General features: G+C 43.1%; 1 long non-coding RNA gene across 3 annotated transcripts; it reads right to left on the bottom strand.

Moving 5' to 3' along the window:
- Positions 1 to 11,488: 11,488 nt before the first annotated feature.
- On the bottom strand, positions 11,489 to 26,326 carry LOC119816514. Of its 3 annotated transcripts, none has more exons than XR_005285778.1 (3): positions 22,607 to 26,326; positions 20,668 to 20,777; positions 11,489 to 15,791 (listed from the first exon to the last, which is right to left on the bottom strand). It is a non-coding gene; the product is annotated as an uncharacterized LOC119816514 (long non-coding RNA). The 3 variants fall into 3 exon arrangements; XR_005285779.1 differs by lacking the exon at positions 22,607 to 26,326 and adding an exon at positions 21,078 to 21,140; XR_005285777.1 differs by lacking the exon at positions 22,607 to 26,326 and having other exon boundaries at positions 20,668 to 21,008.
- Between the last annotated feature and the right edge of the window lie 1,621 nt (positions 26,327 to 27,947).

The raw sequence follows: 27,947 nt of genomic DNA, 5'->3' as shown, positions 1-27,947 counted from the left end.
TTTGGAAGGAGCACGAGACACAGGAGATGCAGCAACAGCCATGAGCCACGTGACAGCACATAGATTAATAGAAATGGGTTAATTTTAAATTATGAGAGCTAGTTAGAAACAAGTCAAAGCTATCAACCGAGCTTTTATAGTAAGAGGTCTCCGTGTTGTGATTTGGAAGCTGGCTGGCAGGACAGAGGAAGACTAGGTATAACTTAGTCTTATTTTTATAGGTCACTAAGTTTGGGGGCAGTTTGTTATGTAGCAATATTTAACCAGTATACTGAATGACACAATAAAGCAATGCTTGTATGGCGTTTTCTAAAATTTAACTTTAACTGATGCATAAAACACTAAAAATATATACAAGTTCACAGGGTATCATGTAATTTTTTAAAAGTGTGTGTGTGTCCGTGTGTGTATGTGTGTGTGCGTGTGCGCATGTGCAGATCCTGAGAAGTCCAGAAGAGAGCTTTGAATCTCCTGAAGCTGGAACTACCTGATGTGGTGCTGGGAACCAAACTCGATCTTCTTCAAGAGCAGTATGTGCTTTTAACCCCTGAGACATCTCCCCAGGAGGGACTAGGGAGATGGCTCAGCCATAAGAACATTTGTTGAGGACCTGGGTTTGGTTCTCAGCACCCACATGGTGGCATGTGGTGTACAGACATGCTGGTCAAACACCTATACATGTAAAATAAAAATGAATGCTTTTCCCCCCTTTTGAGCCAGGGTTTTTCTGGGTAGCCCTAGCTGTCCTTTCTCTGTAGACAAGGTTGGCCTTGAACTCAGAGATCTTCTGCTTTTGCTTCCTGAGCACGGGGATTAAAGGCGTGCATACCCATCACCCAGCTGAGATTTTGTTGTTGTTGTTGTTAAGGAAAGAACTAATTGGGAAGAGGAAGAGGCCATATGGAGGTGGGAGGGAGGACGAGGGAAGTAATATGGGGTTGAATATGATCAAAGTGTATTTATATGTGTATAAAATGTCATAATGAAACTGATTACTTTATAAACTTAATATGTGCTACCAAGGGAAAGAGGAAACCCCAATTGTCTTTGAACCTCGTCCTTTCTCTGATGGTGGTTTCACGATAAAATAGCGGCAATTTTCCCATTTCTGTGTGGTGCAGTCTGGGCATTAACTCCAGGCTGCTGTGATGGGATCAGAGTACAAGCTGGAACCAAGGGCAGAACAGAAATGCCACTTGCCCTGCCCAAAATGCTCATGCATGACTGCTGTTTTCAGAGATGTCTCTATACCCTGGAGCATTTTAAAACATATCTTATTTCTACGTATGTATGTTTTGGAGGGGGGCTACCCACAGAAGCCAGAATAAGATGTTGGATCCCCTGGCGCTGGAGTTGCAGGTGATTGTGAGCCACCTGCCGTGGGTGCTGGGACACAAGCCTGGATCCTCTGGAAGAGCAGCAAGTGCTCCTAGCGACTGAATTGTGCCACTGACATCATTTTTACCTACCTATAACTTTGAGTGGGGTTCTCCTATCCTGATTGCCCCTATAATTTAGAAAATTTTAATTAGGAACTAATTACCATTCCTCCCGTCACCACAGGACTCATTGCTGCTGCTGATTGCCGTCTGCCCATGTGATGGGCAGCTCACAACATGTTCTGCTAATTACACAGCCCAGCGAACAATGCCACATGCAGTCGCTTCTGCAAGATGTAACTGTGTCCAGACAGGCAGTGGGCTTGATGTAGAACCAAAAAAGGGCTTTCACTTTTGGTAGGTTCCAGCACTCCTTTTAAGGAGTTGGAAACAGGGCTCTTTAGTTAGCATCTGCTGAAATCCAGTGAGTAGAATCCACAGCCAGTCATTCCATGGAGCTTACTTGTGCGAATGGAGAGGAAGCAGAACTGGAGTGACATCTTCTCTCTGGCTCCTGAGCCCACCTGGTGCCACGGTGGAAAAGGGGCGCTTTCGTTTGGCATCACAAAGCTGAGGTTCGTGTTCTGACTGCTGGTAATGAGAGAGAATGATTGTGATGGAGAACTAGCCTACATGACAGCTATGTATTGCAAAGAAGCAGAACTGTTCTAATACAAAAAGGACAAGACACCAACAAGTTACAGAGTGGCATAAAACCATCTAGAAGGCAAATCAGTAGAGCAAAGGTATTTATAAAATACCTAATAACACAATAGAGACTGAGGCCAGAGTTATTAGAACTTTTCCTAACCTGTAGATATAAAATTGGGGTTCTGTTTCTTTTTTCTCTGCTGGGATGGTATCTAGAAGTGTTTAACATGGTATAATATTTGACATGTGTACTGGCTAGTTTTGTGTCAACTTGACACAAGCTAGAGTCATCTGAAAGGAGAAAATCTCAATTGAGAAAAATGCCTCTAAAGATCCACCTGTAGGGCATTTTCTTTTTTTTTCTTTTTTTTTTTTTTAGTTTTTTGAGACAGGGTTTCTCTGTGGCTTTGGAGCCTGTCCTGGAACTAGCTCTTGTAGACCAGGCTGGTCTCGAACTCACAGAGATCCGCCTGCCTCTGCCTCCCGAGTGCTGGGATTAAAGGTGTGCACCACCACCGCCCGGCCTGGGCATTTTCTTAATTAGTGATTGATGGGGGAGGGCCCAGCCCAATGTAGATAGTGGCACTCCTGGGCTGGTGGTCCTTGGTTCTGTCAGAAAGCAGGCTGAACAAGTCATGAGGTGCAAGCCAGTAAGCAGAACCCCTCTATGGCCTCTGCATCATCTTCTGCCTCCAAGTTCCTGTCCTGATTTCCTTTGATGATGAACCATGATCTGGAAGTATAAACCAAAAGAACAACAACAACAAAAACAACAACAACCCTTTCCTTCCCAAGTTGCTTTTGGTCATGGTGTTTTATAATAGCCACAATGACCCTGACTAAGACAACACACCACTGAAGACAGTCAGAAGCTAGGCTCCTGGGAGGTCACTGGATATGAGGGCTCTCACCTTAGTAGAGTAGCTCAGTGGGTTTGGGAAGGGAATTTTCTCACCACCTTCTGGCCATTCTGAGGTGAACAGTTGGTGCCACCACACATTCATACTAGAGTGTTCTGCCTCACCACAGTCAGAACCAACATGCTGATCACATGCTGACCACAGTCAGAACCAACAGGGCTAAGTGACCACGGACTGAAGTGTCTGGAACCATGAGCCTCCATAAGCCTCCCCTCCTTCACTTGTCACACTGTGCTGCGAGAGCCAAACTCCTTCAGCAGTTTCATAAGATGAGAAGCACGTGTCTGGGGGTCAGCAGTATCCCTGTGCACTAACCACATCTGTGATGAGATCAAGCAGGCTTTGTTCATGGAGGAGCAGAAAGGGGTCATCGAGATGTACATTTAAAAATGAAGCTGGCATGATGGTTTAGCTGGTAAAGGCACTTGCTGCCAAACCTGAGTTCCCACAAGTTGTCTCCTGACCTCCACACATGCACTGTGTTCCCCACCCCCATACATACACCCATGCGCCAAAGAAGTGGAAAACAATTAAACAGGAAAGAAGCTGGGAAGATGGCTCAGGGCACAAACACTTGCCACACAAGGACTAGAACTTGGGTCTCAGCACCTATAAAAAGGGTGGATGTAGTGGCCCATTTGCAATCCCAGGATGGAGGAGAAAATTGCCAGAGTAAGGTGGCTAGCCAGACTAGCTAAATGGGTTAGTGAGAAACCCTGCCTCAAAGTATAAGGTAGAGAGTGACCAAGGAAGGCACCCAACACCAACCTCAGGCCTCCACAGGCTCATTCATACACGTGTGAATATACACACACATACACACATATGCAAAAAAGTCTTCTGCATGTGTGTTTGTGTGTGTGGTGTATGACGTGAGGGGTATGTGTGGTCAGGTCCATAGGCTAGAAGTATTGGTATTGGATGCCTTCTTGAACTGTACTACATCTTACATTGAAGACAAGGTCTCTCATAAAACCTGCAACTCTCCAATTTTGCTAGACTGAGCACTGAGCTCTGGAGATGTGTCTGTCCTCTTCCCTTCCCCCAATACTGAAGTTACAGGTGTGCGACAGCACAGCCATGTGGGCGTTAATCTAAACCTGGTCCTCATGCTCACACAGCCAGCACTTCTCCACAGAGCATCTCCCCGGCCCAAGGCTCAAATAAGTAAAACGAAATCAGTCTGTTATGCTGTGCGTATGCACCTCAAGCCCTGGAAACCCAACTTCTGGCCCTGCAGAGCTGAGAGGAAACACACAGTGTGTGTGTGTGTGTGTGGGGGGGGTGTTTTGTTCTCAAGGGCTCCACCTTCATAAATTGGTTCATGTGTTTGTTCTAAGGGTGATTTGCAGTCTGACCATGTGATACCTTCCATCATGTTATGGCACATCAAGAAGACCCTCCCCAAAGAGATGTCCAGTCTTAGATGATTTCAAGGGGAGAAGAGTAGCATGGGAAAATCATGAAGTGGTTTAAAATAAAGAAATACTGTAACTCCACTAAAAACTACAATGCCTTTAATCGCAAAATTCAGGAGTTCGAGGTCAGAGCAAGTTCCAGGACAGCCAAGTCTACACTGAGAAACGCTGTCTGGAAAAACAAAATAAAACAAGACAAAAACTCCTCAATGCTAATGAAGTACTAACTAACATCACAGGAGAGTGGGTGCTTGAAGTGGCCATCCACTGTAATCAAATTGGTGACTATTCTAATTGTCATGCTGATGGAAGCAGAAGCACAGATCCACAGTCAAGTACTGGGCCAAGCTCTGGAAGTCCTCCTGAAGAAAGGGAGAAGGAATTGTCCGAGCCAGGGAGAGTCCAGGTCATGACAGAGGAACCCACAGAGTCAGCTGACCTGAGCTTGTGGGAGCACATGGACTCTGGGCCAACACTCTGGAAGCCTGCTGCATGGCCTCTGCCTGTGTGTGACAGTTGTGTAGCTTGGCCTGTTTGTAAGCAGTGAGGTCAGGATATGTCCTTGGCGCTTATCTGGCCTTTGGGAACCTGTCCCCTGCTGGATTAGCCTTGCTGCCCGGGAGGAGCTTAATCCTACCTCATCCTGACGTGCGGTTCTTTATTCAAGCCCTGGGAGGCCTGTGCCCTTCTGAATGGAAAAGGAGGAGGAGAGGGTGGACAGGAGCTGAGGTGGGGGATGGAATGGGAGGAGGGAGACGGAAATATGGTTGGTCTGTAAAATAAAGGGAAAAGGTGTTAATAAAAAAAAAGTGCTATTGTAAAGATACTAAATACAAACAGTTTAGAAAAACCATAGAATATACTATGTAGTTTGGGCTTTGAATTTACTTTTCTCCCCACCCCACCCCTTTTATTGAGATAGGGTCTCTATATATAGCTCTGGCTGTCTGGAGCTTTTTATGTAGACCAGTCTGGTCTTGAACTCATAGAGATCCTCTTGCCTCTGTCTCCCGAGTGCTGGGATTAAAGCCATGTGCTACCTACCATGCCTGACTTATTTTCATTTTTTAAAAATATTTATTCTTTGTGTGTGTGTGTGTGTGTGTGTGTGTGTGTGTGTGTGTGTGCTCATGCATGCAGCTGTTCTTGTAGGCCAAAAGACCTCACTGATTTCCTGGAGCTGAAGTCACAGGTGATTGTGAGCTGCTTGACATGGGGAACAGAAATGAATTCAGGGTTTCTGGAAGAGCAGCAAATGCTCTTAACTGCTCAGCCATCTCTCCAACCCGTTTTAAGCTTTTATTATATCATTTCTTTCTTTCTTTAAAACAAACAGACAAAAAAGCTATACAAATGCTTTATTTAGCAGAAGCAGGTCATCTCATGGGCCAAGTGGTGGATATCGAAGAGCAAGGTCAGCTCAACCTCTGAGCTTCTCTTTCTGACTCCACACATCACCCTCTCAAACAGGGCCTTTGACATTTCAGATGACAGAGTGGTGGGTGTTATCCACGAATTCCACATGCACCTGTGTGCACTGCCCCTGCAAACCAGCCCTACCTAGCACTTTGGCTACCCTAGTCAGCTTGATGGGCTGCATGTGACTGTGTCCATGACGGTGGTGATCTGGCGGAGAGGAGTGTGTGTTTCTTACACTATTTTTTAAGTTGGTATACAACAGAATGGGTTTCATACAGTACTCTGTGCATGTATTATCGTACTTTCTCACACTCAGCCCCATGTTCTGTGTTGAGAACGAAGGGCTTGCATTATGATTTTAACACACTTTGTGCTATCCAGACCAGAGCTTTTTGGGAGCATAGCATTATCCCACAGCCTTGTAACATTCAGGTTCCTTTCATTTCTTTGGGAATAATTTCTCCTGCTCTGCAAGCAAGACCTTTTTCCCTTCCAGATATCAGCTACCTATTACAGCAGCCCAGAGACAGCAGTAATAGAACTTCATTGCAGCAGTGGCATTGTGTGTGGGGATGTGGACGGGGCTGCTGCAGGTCTTCCTACTTGCAGCTTCTAGACTCTGGGGACTTCTCCGTTCCTATTCTTCCGGGCTGGTTTTTCTTCTCCCATCATGCTCATAGGCATCTATTAGGCTGCCATCAAGATCTTCTCTCCTTAAGTTAGCCAGGGTCTTTTTCTGCCACTTGTAACAACAAAAACAAACAAACAAACAAACAAAACCAACCAAGCAAGAGTCTTCCTGATATACTAATTTTAACACCTGGACAATGAATAAAGCAAGTATATAATGTGACAGCAGCTGCAGAGCCTCTGCAGGGGTCCCCTGGAAGAGCTCTTAACTGCTGACCCATCTCTCCAGCCCCCAGGATCTCTTTTCAATGTTGATACATATTATTTGTTTCTGTAATGGAAAGCTAACTAAACAACACTGTGCTAGGAAAGTGCGCTCCAGGGCAGGCCCAGCCCTGAGCTCCCTCTGCTCTGGCGGCTTCAGGGCATCTACACCTAACTCGGGAGCACGATACCACTTGTTTTCTACACACTTCTTTGAGCCGGTTATTAAAGTGATTATAGCCCTTGGTGCACAGGTAAGTACTTGGTCTCCAGCACACAGCCCTGGCCCTTAGCTTCCTAACAGTTTGAAGTAAAAGCTTCTCAAATTTCGTTTGCCTTTTCCAGCATCCTGCCAGTTCTCTCTAGTGGTTCTCAGGAAGATCCCTTCCGCAGCAAGTCTGACGTGACACTTGCACACATTTTAACGCTTAGAGGACACAGCACATTTTGGAGACATCAACCATCCATCACTTTAAAAATAATTGCTGTAAATACACTTTTCATTCATTATCCAGCTTCTTGTAAATTATACACAGTTTCTTAAGGGCATCAGGAGCAGTTTTACTCTAAATCAATGCATCTCAGTTGGATGCACACGTATCATGGAGCAATCTTGTGAGTTGTGGATGAGGGCTGAAGGATTTTTCTGGATGGCTGCTGCTGCACAGCAAACCCTCCCAAACACATCGGGCTAAAATAGTCATTAAACGAGTAGTCATTTACTTCTCACATCCTGAAATTTGGACAGGGCTTGGTAGGAATAGTTGTGGATGCTGGTTGTTAGTGGAGACCACAGCTGGAGTTCATGACCATAAAACACACGTGCTTGCTCCTTGTGTGCACACATAGCTTCCTGACAACATGGTGACTGAGTTCCACCAAGGGTCCCAGCAAAGAGAGTGAAGTGTAAGGTACCTCTCAACCTGACCTGAGAAGTCACACAGCCATTTCTGCCACATCCCTGGCCAAGGCCATCATAAATGTCTGCCAAGATTTAAGGGTGGGCTCAATGACCTCATTAATTGATGGGATGGGTGTAAACTTTATAGGAAGGGCATGTGAAATATAACTTACCATCGTGGTCATAGTTATAAACTAGCATTGGCTACAGTAAGGCGTGGAAGCTGAGGTTTCATTTCTCTAATAACCTGATGATCCCACGCTGCTGATACTGCGTCTGGGCTGTGAGCAGCAAGGGTCGAGACTGCTTTTTAAAGAGAATGGATATTCTTGAAAGATACTGTAATGGTTACTTTGCTGCTGCTGTGATAACACACCAAGACCAAAGGCACCTTAAGGAAGAGGGAGTATATTTTGGCTTCCAGTTCCAAAGGATAAGAATCCACAGGGGTGGAGTGGAGGCATGGTACCAAGCAGCAGGAATGGAGGTTGCAGCAGGATGCCGAGAACTCACACCCTGTACTGAAAGCATGAAGCAAGAGAGTGAACTGGGAGTAGCAGGAGGTTTCCTACACTAAAAACTCATCTCCATGACACACTTACTCCAACAAGGCCACACCTTCTAGCCTTCCCAAACAGTGGCACCCATGGGAGAGCAAACATTCCAATACCCAAGAGCATGGGGCATTTCTCATTCAAACCACAAGTACCTTTTGTTTCATCTTTTGTTTTCTCACAACATTCCTTTACCCACATCCTTTACTCTTCTTTCTCTGTGATACTCATAAAGAAAGGAGAAATGCTTCATGAAGCTTTGGTTAGTGTCCTAGTTTGTTTTCTGTTTCTGTGATAAATAGCATCACCACAAGCATCCTGGGGAAGAAATGGCCATCTTACAGCCCATCCCTGAGAGAAGTCAAGACAAGAATTCCAAAGAGGAACCTGCAGATAGGAATGCTGTTTACTGGCTTGCTCCCCGTGACTTGCTCAGCTTGCTTTCTCTTTTCTTTCTTTCTTTCTTTCTTTCTTTCTTTCTTTCTTTCTTTCTTTCTTTCTTTCTTTCTCTTTCTTCCTTCCTTCTTTTCTTCCTTCCTTCCTTCCTTCCTTCCTTCCTTCCTTCCTTCCTTCCTTCCTTCCTTCCTTTCTTCTTTCCTTTCTTTTTCTTTCTTTGAGACAGAGTTTCACTGTTAAGCTCTGGCTGTCCTGGAACACACTTTGTACACCAGGCTTACCTCAAACTCACCAGAGATCCACCTGCCTCTGCCTCTGCCTCTGCCTCTGCCTCTGCCATTCTGGGATTAAAGACATGTGCTACCACTTTAATATAGCCCAGGCTAACCTGGATCTCACATCCTCTTGCCTCTACCTTCCAAGGCTGAAATGATAAGCAAGAGCTACCATGCCTAGTTTAGCTGTTTACTAAGGCACATTTATGCCTGCTGAAACTAGGTAGTTTCTAGTTTATCTTTATGATGTTGATTGTTTTGTGTGTTGGTTTTGTTTTTCTTGTATTTTTTTTCACAGAACTGATGATGCAATTCAGGGCCTTACACTTGCTAGGCAAGCACTCAAATCAAACATAGAGCTATATCCCGGACTCTTGCATTTCTTACGTTTTGAATGACTCTGTGATACAGCATCAGTGAAATGACAGAGTGACTCAGATGGTCTCCTGAGGAGTCACTTGGGTCCAGTCACTAAACAAATGACTGCTGTGGTTCTCAGTGAGCTAAGTATAGGGGCACAGGATTCCTGCTCCCTGAAGCTTCTATTTGCTGGGTGGTATTGGGAGAAGGCAATTACCAGCAAGCAGTTAGTCAGAGTCCCCAAGACCCTTTAAGGAGGACTGCAGTGTTGTGTCTGGATAAAAGATCTGACCAAAGTACAAATAAGCAATGGATTTTAATAAGGTGGAATGTGTGGAATCCACATCTCAGTTCGCTTTTCAGAAACACATCCAGTCTGCCTGCAGGATCAGAGGCAAATACAGTTCATCTCCAGACACTTCAGCCAAAACAAAACGTTTCTTTGCATGCAAGAGCAAAGAGATTTGCAAATGTGGAATACAATACTTCCCTTACTTAAGTTAAAAAATTTTTAAACATTTTATAATTTTGTGTGTGGGGGGGGCATATCCATGCATGACACAGATAGCATGAGGTCAGAGAATAAACATCAGTAGCTGGTTTCTCCTCGATGACATAGGGCTCAGGGCCCTGATTTTAGTATGGAAAATATACTTGAATTTGTATAAAATATATGCTAGGGAATATAACACATTGTAACACAGTGGTGGAACAGATGTTAGCATGTATATATGCTGAGGTTTGAACCTCAGCATATACACATGTCATAAAAACATGCTGTTTGCCTTAGTACCTCATGGGAGGAGGATTGCCCACAACTGGAAGCCAGCCTGGTATACACAGTGCATTCCAGGTCAGTCAGGGCTACATGGTGAATGAAATTCTGCCTTAAGTCCCCCGCCCCATAAAAACGTACTATTTATGTCTGCATCTGAAATTTTCATTATTTTAAATCCACTAATACACTAACATTTTCTCAGCTCAGATTTCAAATATAACTAATATGGGCATCTGTGAATCACATTGATGACTTTGAAGGGCAGAATGTATTTTATACACTTTTTGTTTTGGGGGGGGAAGGTCTCACTGTGTAGCTCAGGTTAGATTCAAACACATGATCCATTTACCTTAACCCTTGAAGCACTGGAATTACAGGCATGTAGGCATGTACCATCTTGCCCTGAAACCTCCCACATTTAAATTGTATCACATGTCCTCCTGGGTGCCCATAATGGTTTATACTGATTGTGAACGAGACAGGAGCTAGAATTTCCTAGAAAAGGATCCCCTGGTCATATCAGTGAGGAATTATGGAAATTAGGCTAACTTCTGGGCATGTCTGTGAGGGATTATAAAATTAGGTTAGCCTCTGGAAACCCCTGTAAGAGATTTTGTAGATTTGGCCAACCTCTGGGCACCCCTGTGAGGGGTTATGTGGATTAGGTTAGCCTCTGGGCACCCCTGTGAGGGGTTATATAGATTAGGTTAGCCTCTAGGCACCCCTAGATTAGGTTAGCCTCTGGGCACCCCTGTGAGGGGTTATGTAGATTAGGTTAGCCTCTGAGCACCCCTGTGAGGGGTTATGTAGATTAGGTTAGCCTCTGGGCACCCCTGTGAGGGGTTATGTAGATTAGGTTAGCCTCTGGGCACCCCTGTGAGGGGTTATGTAGATTAGGTTAGCCTCTGGGCACCCCTGTGAAGGGTTATGTAGATTAGGTTAGCCTCTGGCAGACCTGTGAGGGGTTATGTAGATTAGGTTAGCCTCTGGCAGACCTGTGAGGGGTTAAGTAGATTAGGTTAGCCTCTGGCATGCCTGTGAGGGATTATATATATATTTTAGTCTGGTTTGGGGGTATGTGTGTTATTAGGTAAATTGAGGTGGGAAGACCCTCCCTAAATGAGGACAGCACCCTCCCAAGGGCTGGGGTCCCGGACTGAATCAAGAGAAAGCCAACTGAGCATAAGCATCCACCACTTTGCTTCCTACCCATTGATGCCGTCTGCCCATGCCCATCTACTTTGTGATCCCACCGCTGTGGCCACCCCACCATGATGGCCTGTCCTGTGGAACCCGGAACCAAATAAACCTTCCCTTCCTTAAACTGCTTCATCAGGGTATTTTGTCATAGCCACAGAAAAGTAACTAATACAGTGGCATTTGGGGATGCCACATCTGTACCTTTCTGTGTGGTTTCAAAGAAGTAGCTCACAACTATCCATGACTCCAGTTTGAGGGAACCTGATGCTTCTTCTGGCCTCCATGGATATCAGACACTCACATGGCTCACAGACATATGCATTCATCCAAAACACCCCACACATAATAATTAATTTTTTATTAAAAAAAAGAAAAAAGGGGGGAGAAAGAAATGAGATAAGTAAATAAAATCAAGCACTGGTAAGAATATGGAGAGATTAAAATCCTTGTGCTCTATTAGAGGGAGTGTAGACAGCTGCAACTACTATGTAAAATGATGCAGAAATGGCACAAACATTAAAAAAATCATATTCTGCAATTTCACTTCTGGGCAAATATCTGGAAAGAAGTAGAAGCTCACGTTTATAACAGTATTATTCACAATAACCAACATGTGAAACTAGACAACCCAAATGTCCCTTAACGAATGGATAGCAGCAATAGGATATACATGGCGCACCATGACTGTCTATACTGCGACCTAGACTGAAGCAGGAGCACTGCATGCTAAGAGAAACAAGTAAAAAGGGGAGAGATGTGCTTTCAGTCATAAGAGCTATTTGAAACAGTCAGGCTTTTAGAGATGGAAAGCAAAATGGCAACTGTCAAAAGCTAGGAGAGATGGCAATGGAGTTATTGTTTAATGAGTGGGCATAGCATCTATGCATAGTTTTAAGTGATGAAGGCAAGGCAGCCAGGGTGCTTCCATCTGTGACCATGGGAACTTGTTTGTATGTTAGAGGGTTAGGGAGTAGAGATAGCTTTGCCCAGACCAGAAACACTTGAGCCTTTCAAGGCCCTTCCTTCAGTGACCCACTTTTGCTAGCTAGGTCATGATCCACATCCCCACACACACACACACACACACACACACACACACACACACACACACCCACACTAAAAGTTCATTAGGACTTGAAGAGCTGGGTCAGCAGTTAAGAGGACTTAGTTAAGAGCAGTGAAGAGCTCCCCCAGCAGACCTGAGTTCATAGCTGCTGTAACTCCAGCTCCAGGGAAACCAACCTCTTCTTCAGGCATATGCTGCCATCCCCACAAACATGCTATACACTCACTCAGACACATTCATTTAGAAAAGGGCATGAGCGGGAAAGTGTGCTGAACAGGGGAGATGGACTCGCAGAGGTGTGCTAGTTCCTGGGCTGTGATGGTGGGGAGGTTTTCCACAGACAGCCCTTGGAAATCAGAATGAATTCAGTCTCGTGGGAAGTAGGCGTGAGGCTGGGTGGGAAGAACTTGGATGTTCCCTCTACAATGAGCCTCTGGAACATGGACCTCAGCATCCCTTAATAACCAGGCTTTTCAGTGTCCCTCTAAGAATGGGGTAAGGCCTCCCCTCCTTAAGAGAAGTTTCTAGCCCCCTCAACACGTGTCTTTGGGACAACAGTGGTCCAGACCTTTTGATGAACTAGCTGCTACAATGTCATGGGAGACATAGGAGACCTGGAGATCTCTCAGCTTCCTCCTGTTTCTCTAGCCCCAGCAGGAGTATTCAGAGTACTAGTGTTCAGGCACTTCTGAAACAGAGACAACTGAGAGATTTCAGGTCCTGTTAACCCATGTGGTCTCCTGGCTAATAGAAGAAAAACCCCTTTGTCACGTTCAATTCTCAGCCTTAAAATGTGGGCCTTTGTGCATTCTGATTCGCCTACATCTGCCTAAAACAAAAGTCCATTCTCAGAGCAGTGAGAGGGTGTGCACAATTCTAGTCATTGCACAGGAAAGCTGTGTGCCTCATGTTTTGTTCAGAGAGAAAATAATACTGGGGAGATGCAGATGTGGTTATTTTCTGTTGCTCGTACTGGTGGCATCTTGTCTGTCTCAGAAAACAATGGGCACCAAACTGGGTTGCTTGAACCTTCCCGTGCTGGTTGTCATTTCCAATGGCTCTGAAAGAAATGGGTAAGAAATGCCAATTTTTTAAATGTTTTAAATAGTTGCCATAGATTTTAATTTTACCTATGGAAAAACAGTTTGAATGTATGGCATAATATTAATACTACTTTAGTAAATTAATCTAAATTGAAAAACTCTAAGCAAACATTTTGGTTTGGATCATGAAACATACTTGTGGCAAGGATAGGAGTGGAGCTAGAGATGACCAAGTGAATGAAGGCATTTGCTGCGTAGCCTTACAGCCTGAGCTTGAGCTTAGTCCCTGGGATATGGTGGAGGGAGGGAAGTGACCCTGGTAATATTATTGCATGACCTACACATGCTTGTTGTGGCATCTGTGCATGAGCTGCCCACACCCCAAAATAATGTAATTTTGTTTTGTTTTGTTTGCTTTTCAACACAGGTTTTCTCTGTATAGTACCAGCTGTCCTGGAACTTACTCTGTAGACCAGGCTGGCCTTGAACTCACAAATCTCTGCCTGCCTCTGCCTTTGCCCTCCCGAACACAAGAATTAAATGTGTACACCACCACTACCCAGCTAAGTAAATGTAATTTTAAAAAGACACTAGCCTTTCTAGTTCTGGACTAATTTCTCTGTGCATTTTCATGGTGGTGGCGGTTACTCCTTCCAACACCATTGCATATGGTATACTTGAAAGTGGCCCAGCTGGTAAATATTGTATGCATGTGTCTTACCACAATTAAATAAAATGCATTTCTATTTTAGATCTTCAAAATCTGGAAGCACTCAGTTAAAGAAAGAAGTTCTTCCAATATCTTCTTACTTATTCCAGATGGGTATGGTGGTGGGTATAAACCCCAGCACCTGGGAGGCAGAGGCAGAAAGATTGCTCCAGGTGTGAGACCAACCTGGGCTACTTAGAGAGTACAAGTTAGACCCGTCTGTTGGGGTCCAAAGCCCCAATATAAAAACTACTTTCCCCTAACTGGACCGATATGAGACACAGTTCACACAGCAATATCGGAAGGGAGTTTCAGGCTTCATTCATTCCTGAAGATAACAACGTTTATTCTTCCAATTCTTTTATTCCCCCAGGTAAACCAAGGTGGAAACTCATTAATATTCTCTTTCCAAAGGACGAGGGAGTACCACCACACCTGCAACTCAGTCACCAGCTTGGAGTCCACACCTCTCCCCAGGTGATCTACATAATAAAAAAAGAGAAGGAGCAGTCCATCCTGAGGCTTTTGTTAGGTAGCCACAGATGGTCTGGCAGGATAGTAGCTGCCTTGGAAACTAACATGGCCAGAGAACTTGGCTGCAAATAAATATCTCGTATAAAATATGGGCCTACAATCCACTCCCTCTTAATAATTTTAATAAAACCTGTGCTTCTGCAACAGGACAGATAGATTGTGCCTGGCTTAGGCAAAGTTTTCTTCCTTTACCCAAATTTTCCCGTCTTTGGAACAGGCATTGACATATGTGAGCTTCTGTCTTAGATGACTGCTGATCTCTGTAAAGAAAAGAGATTAGTGGAGAGAAATAAACTATTGGGCCCTGTGTCTTGTAACCATACTTTTTTTTTGTCATGATAAATTATAACGCTTTATGAATAATCATGCTCCCAAAGGCTACAGTCTCCTATTTAAAGGAGAAGAGAATCACCTGAGTTGAAAATGTTTCTTCCGCTGGTTCAGAGCACCACTTAAACCTAAAATTTTTAGCATATGCATCAACTCCCAACATTTACAGTGTGCCTCAAACTCTTTTCAGTTTGTTGCCAATAACAACAACTCAAAAATCATAATTTTTAGCATCGTCAGTCAATACCAACTCTCCAAATATCTTTTTCCATAACATAATTTTTAGTATCGTCAGTCAATACCAACTTTTTAAAATTTCTTTTGGTAAGTACCATTGTTGCATCATTTGTCAATACCAATTTTTCTCATCATTTCATAAGCAGTTGTAAATATCAGGTCATTACCAGTAAGAATACAATAACATTTGCTGTTATCAAATACCACTTTCAGTCTCTGGGCAGCTGTTAAGCCCTTAGTCTGCCCCCTTCTTAAGTGAAGAGTGGTTTTAGTCATTCCTTATTTTGAGTCTTTCTTTCCCTGAGGGGAAATCTTGGGTCTTAGTTATTAGGTTCAATATTTTAATCAAAATGAGTTCTGTGTCCCAGAAATTAAAAACACTCAAATGTTCAGTCTGCACCTTAGTTCTAAAGCAACAGGTTCAAACCTTTTCAAGTTGCAGACGTTGTAGTCAGGTCATCTCAGCAGGGTCTCTTTGTCTGAAGTCTCTGGAGGCAGAAAATGGCATCCTGCAGTGTAGAGTGGCAGCAGCTGCAGGTCCCGAATCAGGCGCAGGCGTTCCTCTCTGTGGGGGCTGGGAAAGCTGGATCACTGGTTCCTCCTCAAGCTCTTCTTATTCCGTTTCTCCTGCTGGGTGGTTGTCAGCTAAGTTGTTCTCAGGTCGGTTGTCCTTCTGCTGAATGCACCGAATCAGTTGCTCTGGAAGCCATCTTGCTTGATTTTCATCCTGGGAAAAAGCACGAACATGCCCTTGATGCCAGATTAATATGGGGTTTGGCCCTTTCCATATTCCAGTGTAAGGGTCTCTCCACTTTGCTTTAGCAAAGGTGGTCTTTGTACTATTATGCCACAATCTGTCCACTGCTGATCGCTCATGGACATCCATATTTAGAATGTTTAGCATAAACAGTGCATGACTTAAGGCATCACGTCTGAAGATGCAGCTCCCCTGTTTTTATCTTTTGGAGTTGTGTTTTTCAAGGAGATATGTGCATGCTCCACAATTCCTTGCCCTTAAGGATTATAAGGAATACCAGTCTTATGTATAATATTCCATTGAGCACCAAATCTTTGAAAAGCTCTGTTAACATATCTGGACCCATTGTCCATCTTTATTACTTTTGGGGCTCCCATGCATGAAAAGTATTTCAAGCAATGAGTTATTACATGCTTGGCAGCTTCCCCAGTTTGTGCAGTGGCCACCATGAATCCTGAATACGTATTGATTGTCACATGCACATATCTCAATTTTCCAAATTCAGTAACATGAGTAACATCCATTTGCCGTATATGATTAGGAGGCAGTCCTCGGGGATTTACCCCCAAATGAGGCACAGGTAGATATTGTGGGCATCTCTCACATTGCTTAACAATTTGGCGAGCAGCTTCTCTGGTCAACTTAAATTGCTTTCTTAAACTTAAACTGTTTTGATGGTGCAAAGCATGTGACTGCTGAATAAATTCAATCTGAGATAAAGCAATTATTTTTGTAAGTTCATCAGCTAGAGCATTACCTTCAGCTAATGGACCAGGAAGACTTGATTGTGCTCTGATATGTCCCACAAACATGATAACTTTCTATGTTGTATGGCTTCTTGAATCTGCTGAAACAATATCCTTTTTTTTTTTTTTTTGGTTTTTCGAGACAGGGTTTCTCTGTAGCTTTGGAGCCTGTCCTGGAACTAGCTCTTGTAGACCAGGCTGGTCTCGAACTCACAGAGATCCGCCTGCCTCTGCCTCCCGAGTGCTGGGATTAAAGGCGTGCGCCACCGCCGCCCTGAAACAATATCTTAACTTGTTCATTGCTAGCTCCTGTATACGGCACAGTTTCCAACACTTGCAACACATTATAAATATACCGGCTATCAGAATATAGATTAAAAGCCTTATTAGCAAAATTCTTAAACACTAGAGCTATGGCTCGCAGCTCAACTATTTGAGCTGAAGCTAGTTCTGTCTGTAACATGTGTGCTTCACCATTGACTACATAAGCAGCCTTTCCATTAGATGAGCCATCAGTGAATATCAACAAAGCATCCTTTATGGGATTCTTTGCTACTGTTTTAGAAAAAAATGAATGAATGCTATTGAGTAAACTGCAGTAACTGGTCAGCTGGAAAAAGATTATTAATCTGACCTTGAAACTGAGTAAACGCAATTGCCCAAGAATCACTATTTTGGAATAAACATTCAGTTTACTGCTTAGTGTAAGGAACATTGATCACAGCTGGTTCTTTGCCAAAGTATTTCCTAGATTCTATCCCGCTCTTCTGTGCTAAGCATGCTACTGCTTCAAAATAAGGATTTAATACTTTAACTGGTGATATGGGAAGGTGCAGCCACAGAAGTGGTCTGTTCTGCCATAAAACTGCTGTAGGAGCCAGTCTTGTAGGTAAAATACATGCCTGCCATGTTTGGCTGTAATTGATATAGCACACCTGCTGTTCTTGCATAGCCTGCTCTGTCTGTGAGAGAGTCTGTCTGGCAGCTTCTGAAAGCTGTCTGCTGGAATTTGGATCACTATCCCCTTTAAGGATTTCAGTTAGAGACTCGAGGTCTCCTGTAGGAAGCCTTAAATAAGGCCTCAGCCATTGTATATTTCCTAATAACCTTTGAAAGTCATTAAGAGTTTTTAAGTCATCCTTCCTCAGTTCTATCTTCTGAGGCTTAATTTCTTTGGGGTATAACATATGACCTAAATATTGAAAAGGTGGGTGCCTCTGTACTTTCTCAGGAGCAATAATTAACCCTGCATGGCTTAGGCCCTGTTGTAATACTCCATATGTCTCTAGTAAAATATCCTCATCTCTATGAGCAAGCAGGATGCCATCCATATAATGAATAACATAAACCTGTGGAAATCGATCTCTAACCTTTTGTATGGCTTGAGCTACAAACTTCTGACATAAGGTGGCACTATTTTTCATGCCCTGAGGTAAGTCATTCCATTGATATCTCCTTATTGACTCTCTGAAATTAACTGAAGGAATACTAAAAGCAAATCATTGACCATCTTGTGGTGCCAAAGGAATGGTATAAAAACAATCTTTTAAGTCTAAGATAATTTTTATGTGTGCCCTTTGGTATCCCTGTAGGAGAAGGCAGCCCTGGCTTTAACACCCCCATTGATTGCATGGTTGCATTAACCTCCCTTAAATCCTGAATTAATCTCCACTTTCCTGATTTCTTTTTAATAACAAAAATTGGAGAGTTCCATGGTGAAATATGTCCATTATCCAGCTGTTCCTGCACTAACTGCTGGGCAGCTTGTAATTTTTCTTGTGTTAGAGGCCTTTACCCATACAGGTTCATCACTTCTCCATATCATTGGTTCAAGAAAGATAATCATGGGGGCTGGAGAGATGGCTCAGAGGTTAAGAGCACTGGCTGCTCTTCCAGAGGTCCTGAGTTCAATTCCCAGCAACCACATGGTGGCTCACAACCATCTCTACTGAGTTCTGGCACCCTCCTCTGGTGTGCTGGCATACATCGAGGCAGAATGTTGTATACATAATAAATAAATAAATCTTAAAAAAAAAAAAGAAAGATAATCATAACTGTAAAATCGCTAAGAAGGAAAGGCAGAGAAGGGGCTCAATAGCAGGGGCAAGACCAGCAGAAGGGTGCTCCAGGGGCCCCACTCACAGCCTGGAGTGATTATAAGGAAAGAGAAAGGGGACTACAGTTTTCCCCTATTTGGTCCATTATTGGTAGTTGCTGGGAGTAGGGAGCCAAACTAGGTGAATGGAGTTTCAGAATGTTAGGTAATGGATAAGCATCTTTTGTGGCCTCCATTACTGGGGACGGTAGGACAAGAATCTAGAAAAACAAATTACTTTAGCATGGCTGTGGCTAGTCTGAGACCTTGTGGGCTTGTTCCATTCCAATCTGATTATGAAGGCTTCATTAAAAAAATCCCAACCCTTCCTTCACATGCTACATTAATAATTTCAGAAGCAATCATTCAAGATCTCAGAATCAGAGATCGATAAGAAACCTAGGGGTCACCTTGAGGTTTTCAAATGACAACTCATTGTTTCACAGAGGAGGGAAGATGCACCCTGAATGGCAACTTGCAGTGGCATTCGTGAGGGTGCTATGTGACCAGCTGCCCCTCTCCCGCTGCCATGATTTCCCAGACACAAGGGACTGAATCCTTATCTATGAGTTGCAGACACTCTTCCTTCTACAAGTAGCTTTCACCAGGTATTTTATCATAGCAAGGAGAAAAGGGATTGATACTATCAGGAAACTAGAAGCACACGGTGACCAACTACACTTGGGCAAGTCAGTTGGCTCTAGGAAACCTGCTTCATAGTCGCAACTCCCTGCCCATTTCACTTATCTCCTTCCCAGGAGCAAGCAACCACTCTCAAGATTTTAATCTCCAAACCGCTAATATTCTCAATTATCTACTCTTAGGCATCATCTGTTCTTCACTATGTAAGATAAAAATCGAACTCTCAGAATCAGCAACCCCCACCTCTCTCCCTCTCAATTATGAATTTTGTTAATTTGATGAACTGCTAATCACTGCTGAGCCATATAATATAGTATGGTGACATTTCCTTTCTTGTCTGGAATCAAAGTCAGTGTCTTGCATATGCTAAGCATATAGCCTTACCACTGGGTTATATGGAAAGTGCTAAGCTTTTCTGAATTAGTAGGTCTTTTTTGTGCCTTATGTACTATTTTCTCAACACTAAGCTGCACTCCCAATTGTATTAACTCTCCTATTAAAATGCAATACATCAATTAATTTGTCCCATTTTTTTCTTAGAAACTTAGCACTGGCAGCTTGCCCTAGCCAGGACCGACTGTCTTATATGCAGTCACCTTGGCAAGTCCTCTCAAAAAGACTTTTACTATTTTAAGCTATGTGTAGGTACGTGTGTCTGCATGTGTCCAAGTGCATGTAGGTGCAGGTGCCTTGTGGAGGTCTGAAGCTGAAGTTAGAGGTGGTTGTGTGTAGCCTGATACAGATGCTGGGAACTTAATTTCGGTTATCTGAAAGAGCAGTTAGTGCTCTTAATTACTGAGCCATCTCCCTAGCCTCAAGTCTTATCTTTTGTTGGGCTTCTTTTCTTCTTTTTAAAGACAGTGTGTGTGTGTGTGTGTGTGTGTGTGTGTGTGTGTGTGTGTGTGTGTGTATCTGTAGTAGCTCTGGCTGTTCTGGAATTTACTCTGCAGACCAGGCTGGCCTCAAACTCACAGGATCTGCCTGCTTCTGCTGCCCCGGTGCAGAGGTTGAATTAACTTCTGGAAGCCCTCCAAGTGGGCTACGTATGAAGCGTGAGATCACAAGATATTGGAGATGCTAACATAGAATGTGTGCTGAGGAAAGCTGCAGGCACTGAGTGGAACAAGGGAAGTGAATTCAGGCTCACGCCATGCTACCACAGAGTCTGCAAGCTGGACAGATTATGGAGAATGGAATGGGGTTTCAGCCTTGTTCTAGATCCAATCTTACTATCTGTTCTTCCCTTAGAGGATAGGAATGCTTACCCCTTCCATTGTATATTGGAGGTAGTTCTATTTAGAGTCTGGCAGTTGAGGGTTTGTTTTGAGGACTTGTAGATGGTTCAGAGTGTAAAGGTACTCACATGTAGGCTGATGACAGGGGTTCAGCCTCTGGATCCCACAAAGTAGCTGGAGAGAACTCACTTCTGAGAATTGTCCTCTGATCCACACACGTGCTGCGGCACACACACATCTGCACAATACATAAAGCGTTTGCATCTTAGCAGACTGACCTTTCAATACTCACAGTGTTGGATCTGTTAAAACGATGGTCTTGATGTCAGCTTGAATACTATATGAGGTGTAGTGGGGAGAGGAGAGAACCTGCTTTTGGTCCCAGCCGCCCGGCTAGCTTATCACCCCAAATAATCACACAGAAAATGTATTTATTTAAACTGCCTGGCCCATTATGTCTAGCCTCTTATTGACTAACTCCCACATATTAGTTTAACCCATCTCCATTAATGTGTATTGTAACTTGACTGTGGCTTACCGGCATGAGTCTAATCAGTGTCTGTCTCGGGCAGGAGAACCATGGCATCTGCCACACTGCCCTTCTTCCCAGCATCCTGTTCTGTCTACTCCACCCACCGAAGTGCTGCCCTATCAAAAGGCCAAGGCAGTTTCTTTATTCAACCAATAAAAACAGCACATAGACAGAAGAACCTCCTACATCAATGAGGGTCGAGATTCTCTGGTCTGAGTCTGCATATGCCCCCCCCCCCCCAAGGCTCATGTTTTAAGCATACTATGTGGTGGTGCTACTTTGAAGTCAGTGGAAACTCAGGAGGTGCAACCTGGCTAGTGGAAACAGGGCTGGGCCTTTGGAAACTGTCCATGACTTTGCTTTTGCCCTTCTGTGCTCTGTGAACAAGCCTCTGCCACATGGCCCTGCTGCCGTAACAACTCAAAATCTCTTCATAACTATAAGTCCAAATAAACTTTCCTTCATTATGTTGTTTCTAAGGCATTCTGTTTACAGGAATGCATGAGTAATTAATACCCCAGGGGACACAGACCTGCTAGCCTTTAGTGTGATCCAGCCTAGGAAAGGGATGCACAGGAGATGCAGCTTAGTTGCCAGCAGCCCCATCACATGTACTATGACCAGAAGACCTAATGACACTGGAGATACCAATGCTAGGACAAGAGGCCAAATGCAATTAGTGGCAATGCCTGGAGGCCAAAGTCCCATATCCTCAAGTTTTAAGCCTCTGCAGTAAGACTGTAAACTCAATAGTAAATTTTATACTCTTGGAAAAAAGTGATAGTCTACTTAGAAATACCACCAAGAGATGGATTTTACCAAAGCCAGAATATTACAAGGTCAGCAGTGCATTCAGGATTGAGCATGAACAAGACCACAGGTACAAACAAAATCCCAGTGCTGGTCCCCAGATACCCACATCATCTATCACTACTTCACACCTACCATTACGAAGGAGCCCATGCAAACTGGAGGATAATCCCAGGTTTGTTTCACAGATGGGCTACTTCAGTGAATAGAGTCAGGTCAAATGTGGACTGCAGTGTCTCATGTGTAGTCTAGAATGATAGTGACTTGGGGAGACACCTGATTTCCAGTCTAACAGATCAGGAGTTTGGAAGACATCACTCCCATTCTGGACTGGCTGCCACCCACTTCAACAGTGCTGAAGATGCTGCCTAGGCCCTTGAGCATGGTAGGTAAGTGATCTCCTCAAGAGACATGGACAAAGTACTGGTCCCTAAACTAGAGACACAGGAGTACAGACTGCTGGCCAACTGGAGGAGCAGAGTTACATAAATGACTCTAGGAGTCAGTACTGAATTTTAAACCAGTACATCATGTCCAGCTTTTAACAAAGATTGTAAGACATTTCTTGTCAGAACAGATACAGAAAAAAAAATCAGAACATATTCAGATATCGGTATAGATTTCGGATTTATAATTAAGAATTTAGAATAACTTATGGGGTTGGAGGGTGGAGCTCAGTTGGTTGAGTGATCAGCACTGCACAAATGGAGCGTGGTGACTCTCACATGTAATCCCAACGCTGGGAGATGAAGATAGGAAGATTGGAAGTTGAAGGCTATCTTTGGCTTCAGAATTTGAGGTAGCTTGGGCTACATGAGACTGTTGCTAAACAACAAAACTGAAAACGTATGATGGATATACAGAGTTGGTATAGTAAGTGTGAGCAACACGGAAAACAGTCGGAAAATGTAGTAGGGGACAAAGTGAATATACTAAAGTTAATTACAAAGGCATTACAATATAATGGCAACAAAGGAATATCTGAAGCAATAACAACCAACGTTTCCTAAAATTAACAATACAAACCCACAGATCTGGTCAGGTATAGTGCTGTGGGCCTGCAGTTCTAGACCTTGGGAGGAAGAGGCAGGAGAATCACATTGAAGCCAGCCTACCTATTAGAAGACACTCTCAAAAACTAAAACAGCACAGATCCAGTTACCCATCGAAATTGAAAGGGGAGTACTTCTTAGATAAAGCTAGAAGAAATGAATGTCACTGGTAGATGTGTCCAGCAACATGACAGAGCTCACTCAGGCCTAGGGAAAGGAAGAATATGGAGAGGAACACACTGAAAATAAACCCTAATCACATGGGAAACTCCACCTGTCATACAACAGAGGGCAAAATGCTCAGGAAATACCAATCTGTATGTGCATTCACAGGGAAGAGCAAATGGTGTGCCTTAAAATGATGGATTGGTTTTATTCTGTTGCTGTGTCAAAACCAAGTTTATTTTTGGCTTTTAGTTCCGGAGGGGACACAGTCATCATGGGGATGAAGGCGTGGTGGCAGAAGTATGAGTTCAACTGGCAGAATGCATCCAGTCATGAAACAGAACAGGAAGTTGGACACAGCTATCCCCTGAAGTGTACTTCCTCCATCAAGGCTGTGGCTTCTAGACTCTGTAACTTTCCTGTTAACAGTGCTGCTGGGAAATAAGCCTATGGAAAGGAACTCTTCCCTTTCAAACTTCAAATGACGAGCTAGATGAGAACAGAGGTGTAGGCTGGCATGAAGCCATCAAGACCTCGCCATGACACTGCGATGCCTACCAGGAAGACTCATTCCTACACAGTAGGAATTTCAACATCAATGGAGTGCTGATAGTGGGCTCTATCAAAACCAAACCTGCTCCTAAAACAAGGGCACCAACTTAGGAAGTCTGAGCCAAACACTGCTTTAGTGTCATGTTCTACCTGTTAACAATGGGCTTAGCCATCCTTGGAGAGACCATCTAGCAGTTTGGTGGTAAGCTGACTATATTATAAAGTTTACCACTCTGGAAAAGCTAGAGATGTGTCTTTTCCACTTCTGGATCTTAAGCAGTATTGACAGAAGTTAGAGCAGTTTGATCATTGTAAGACCAGAATTCTCATCTCACAAAGAGGTAGAGTATGGGCCCATTGTTAACTGCCCACAGATCAGACCACACTTCAGAGGCCTCAACTGCTGGCCTGGCAGCATAAGAGTAGTCTGATAATGGTGTTGACTGAAGGGTCATCTTATAAAAAAATCTTTAAGAATGAGGTACTATCCTTCAGAGCACAGTACACACTTTTCTACGAACACAAGGGAAAACCAACACACCATTTACCACCCTACCCTATGCCTCTGTGACTATAGGAGTATAGTGTCCCCCGCCCCTATAACTCAGAGTTCTACAAAGATAAAGGTCCTGATCGTTAATGAGGAGAGTTGTACAGGGAGCTGAAGAGATGGCTCAGAGGTTAACAGCACTGACTGCTCTTCCAGAGGTCATGAGTTCAATTCCCAGCAACCACATGGTGGCTCACAGCCATCTATAATGAGATGTGGTGCCCTCTTCTGGCATGCAAGCATACATGGAAGGAATGCTGTATACACAATAAATAAGTCTTTAAAAAAAAAAAGTTGTACAACAAAATTAAATCCTGCAGTACTCTACTTCATGTAAATTGTGTGCACATGAATTTGTAGGTCGAAGGTCAACCCTGGGTAGCATTCCTTATCACCCACTTGTTTTTTGAGACAAGGGCCTCTTTTTGGCCTGGGACTCACATGCCCCCATTAAATCCAGCAGTTGTTCTGTGGCTATTGGGGATGAATTCAAGTCCTCACTCCTGAGTGATCTCTCAGCTCCTGCTTTAGGTAAATTTCTTTACACTAGCAATTTAACACAAAACTATAAATTCTCTGTAGCCAAAGTGAAACTTAGCTCTCAAAGAACAATGCACATTTTTATTGCCTACACCATCAGAATTGCCAAGCCTGAGCTATTGGATGAGCATTTATAATTAATATTAAGGCTGTGTGGTAATTTGGAAGCAGATTGGAAGGAAAGGAAAATTCTATCTACAAACGGTGCCCAAACATTCAGCACCTACAATCACATTGAACCTGAGAAAGCCTGGGAAAGGGATCTAGACACAGCAACGGAGTAAGACACAGCTTCCTAGTCTTGTCTTTCATGACGGCTGTGGTGTGGAGGCATCTCCCAACTGTTGCCTGTGGACTTGAGCCACCAGCCTGAGCCATGCCAGCACACCATAAGCTAAGCAACTTGGTGGGGTCCTGCAGTCTCTCATGTGGGCAGTAGTACAGAGGTGTCTCTTGGCAGCTGCCTGGGGGAAGAGCCAGCCACCATGCACTACTGCCATATACTAAGCTAAGATACAGTGGAGGCTGACATACCAGTTTAAGATTCATTTCACGTGATCAGAAAGCAATACAGATGCTCAGCAAAAAAAAAAAAAAGCCTCTGAATGGGTTAGTGTGTCAAAAACATATGAATATACATAGGCTTGGGAGAGAGAAGAGAAAAGAGTATTTACAGTCATAGATTTTCAGGCTGGAGAGATGACTCAGAGGTAAGAGCACTAGCTGTTCTTTCAGAGGTCCTGAGTTTAAGTCCCAGCAAGCACATGGTGGCTTACAAACATCTATAATGAGATCTAGTGCCCACTTCTGGCATGTAGGCATCCATGCAGGCATAACACCATAAACATAGTAAATGAATAAATCATCTTTAAAGAAAGTTTTAAAATAATAAAGTCATTTAAAAGGGAGCAAAGTAATATATAAAAAAGCTCATAAAAATGGAAAATAGGCAGAGTCTGGATACTCTATGTTATTGCGTTGTCTTTGAATTTTTTGACTGTGAGGAAGGAGCAATAGCTGCTAAGAGACATATGATTACAAAAGCTGCTGGATTAAATCAACCTATATATTTTTCAAATGCCTTCACTTCAAAATGGAAGCAAAAAAGTTACTTTGAAAGTTTCTGCTTTTATTTCCACAGAAAATAAAAGGCTATGGATTCGTTCCAAGTTAATCAGGTTTGATCAAGGAAGATCTACAAGACATGTGATGTGTATTTAAAAGATCATCTTTGTCCAACTTGTGTACAATGCAATTTATAATTGTATTAAAGCATGTATGTTTATGTATTTCCAGAGCAAGGTGACCAGATACCAATGAAAATGGATGGTCCAGGTAATCCAGCATCCAGAACAGTTTGATGGCTGCTGGCTGAAATGATCCAGCCTCACAGGACATTCCAGTCAAGACTTAACAATTATCTTGATTTTCTCAAAGCTCCCCCCACAGATTACCAGCACTTCCAAACAGCAGGAAGCAGTCTAGAGAATGACACCCACATTCCCAAAAGATGGGTTATGGATATTTATTATCATCTAAGGGGAGTTAGTTACAAGTTGTTATTGGCAATGGTCAGGGGAAAAAAAACTGAACAAAGGAGATTAAATCAAGGATCTCTTTCTGAAAAAAGGGGGATACAGAAATGACAGGATAAAAGGGTAGATTATTGAATCTACTTTTAAACTAAAAAAGCAACTACTAGTCTTAAATATTTTAAATTGGTATAGATTTTGTTTTATTGACACAAATTTAAAGTTATTTTTGCTATACTATGTTTCTACTCATTTGGGGTATTGTGCTATGCAACTCATTTAAAAATGTAATGTATAATTAAGAAATACAGATTAATAGTCATCCATAATAGTCAAAGTTATAGTCATTTTGGTATGTTTCCAAGGTCCATACACAGATATACTTAGGTAGACAGATGGTATTAAAACAGTTCAAAGGTCTACAGAATATGGCATTTAACATGTTTTAATAATATAAGGCTTTTCTTGACTGAGACATATATGCTCCTGACAGCACCAATTTACTTCAAAGATGATGGGCATCAAAGAAACTCTGTGTGGCGTTTACTTTCTTTACGGCAAAAACTAGCCACCTGGGCAAAGGAACTTCCCTTGCCTCAGCTGTTGACAGTGTACTGTCCAATTGGACCAGCAAGGCACAGAAGAAGCAACTGTCAAACCTTGCCAATTCCTCCAGAATTCCCTTCTTCTCAGAAGTCTGTCAGATATACTAGGCCTGTAGACCAAAGATGGATACCCCACTGTTACAAAAGAACTTTGAGTGACCATCCAGACAGCCAGATGTCCCTGTCATTAGGTAACATTTCACTCCTTTGGGAACTTTGACGGAACTGAAGACTAGGCAGTCATAGTTAAAATTTTCCTTAGGGGGAGGGGAGGGAAGGGGGAGGAGGAGAGGAGGGAAGGGGGAGGAGGAGGGGAGGAGATGGAAATTTTTAAATATAAAAAAATAAACCATGAAAAAAATTTTTTCCTTAGTTATAAGATAAATTAGGTATAAAACTTTAGAGTCACAAAGATAAAATAAATAGAATATTTTCTCTAGTTCTGCCAAAAACAAATGAACCAGATATTGTAATTCTTACTTGATAACTGTATTTGTATATAATTTTACTATATTAAAGTTAAAACCTTCCTTCCTTTAAGACAAAATGGGGGAAATGTGGAAAAATCCACCTGTACACTGTGAAGATTTGTCTCTTGGATTGGTTTAATAAAGAAGCTAACCAGCCAATAGTTGAACAGGGTGTTATATGGGAGAGTCAAACTGAGAATGACGGGAGAAAGAAGGATAGAGCTGGACAGTCACCAGAGATGCAGAGAGAAGCAAGATGGGCATACTGTACTGAGAAAAGGTATCGAGCCACATGGCAAAGCACAGTTAAGAAACATTGGCTAACATAAGTTAAGAGTTAGCTAGTAACAACGCCGAGCTATTTGGTGAGCATTTATAATTAATATTAAGGCAGTTTAGTAATTTGCAAGTGGGTTGATGGGACAGGAACTTCACCTACAGTGCTTGACTTAGCAACTGGGGAGATGGAAATTGCTGACTAGCTAGTCTAGCTGAACTGGTGAGCTTCAAGTTCAATTTGAACCCTGACTCAAAAAGAATGGTGGAGAGCAGTTGAGGAGGACACCTGGGGTTTGCCTCAAGCCTCCATATGTACATTCA

The sequence above is a fragment of the Arvicola amphibius genome, chromosome 6, assembly GCF_903992535.2.
Source record: "Arvicola amphibius chromosome 6, mArvAmp1.2, whole genome shotgun sequence".
Taxonomy (NCBI): Eukaryota; Metazoa; Chordata; class Mammalia; order Rodentia; family Cricetidae; genus Arvicola; species Arvicola amphibius.
Note: the sequence above shows the minus strand (reverse complement) of the source record. Positions and strands in the feature narration are given on the sequence as shown.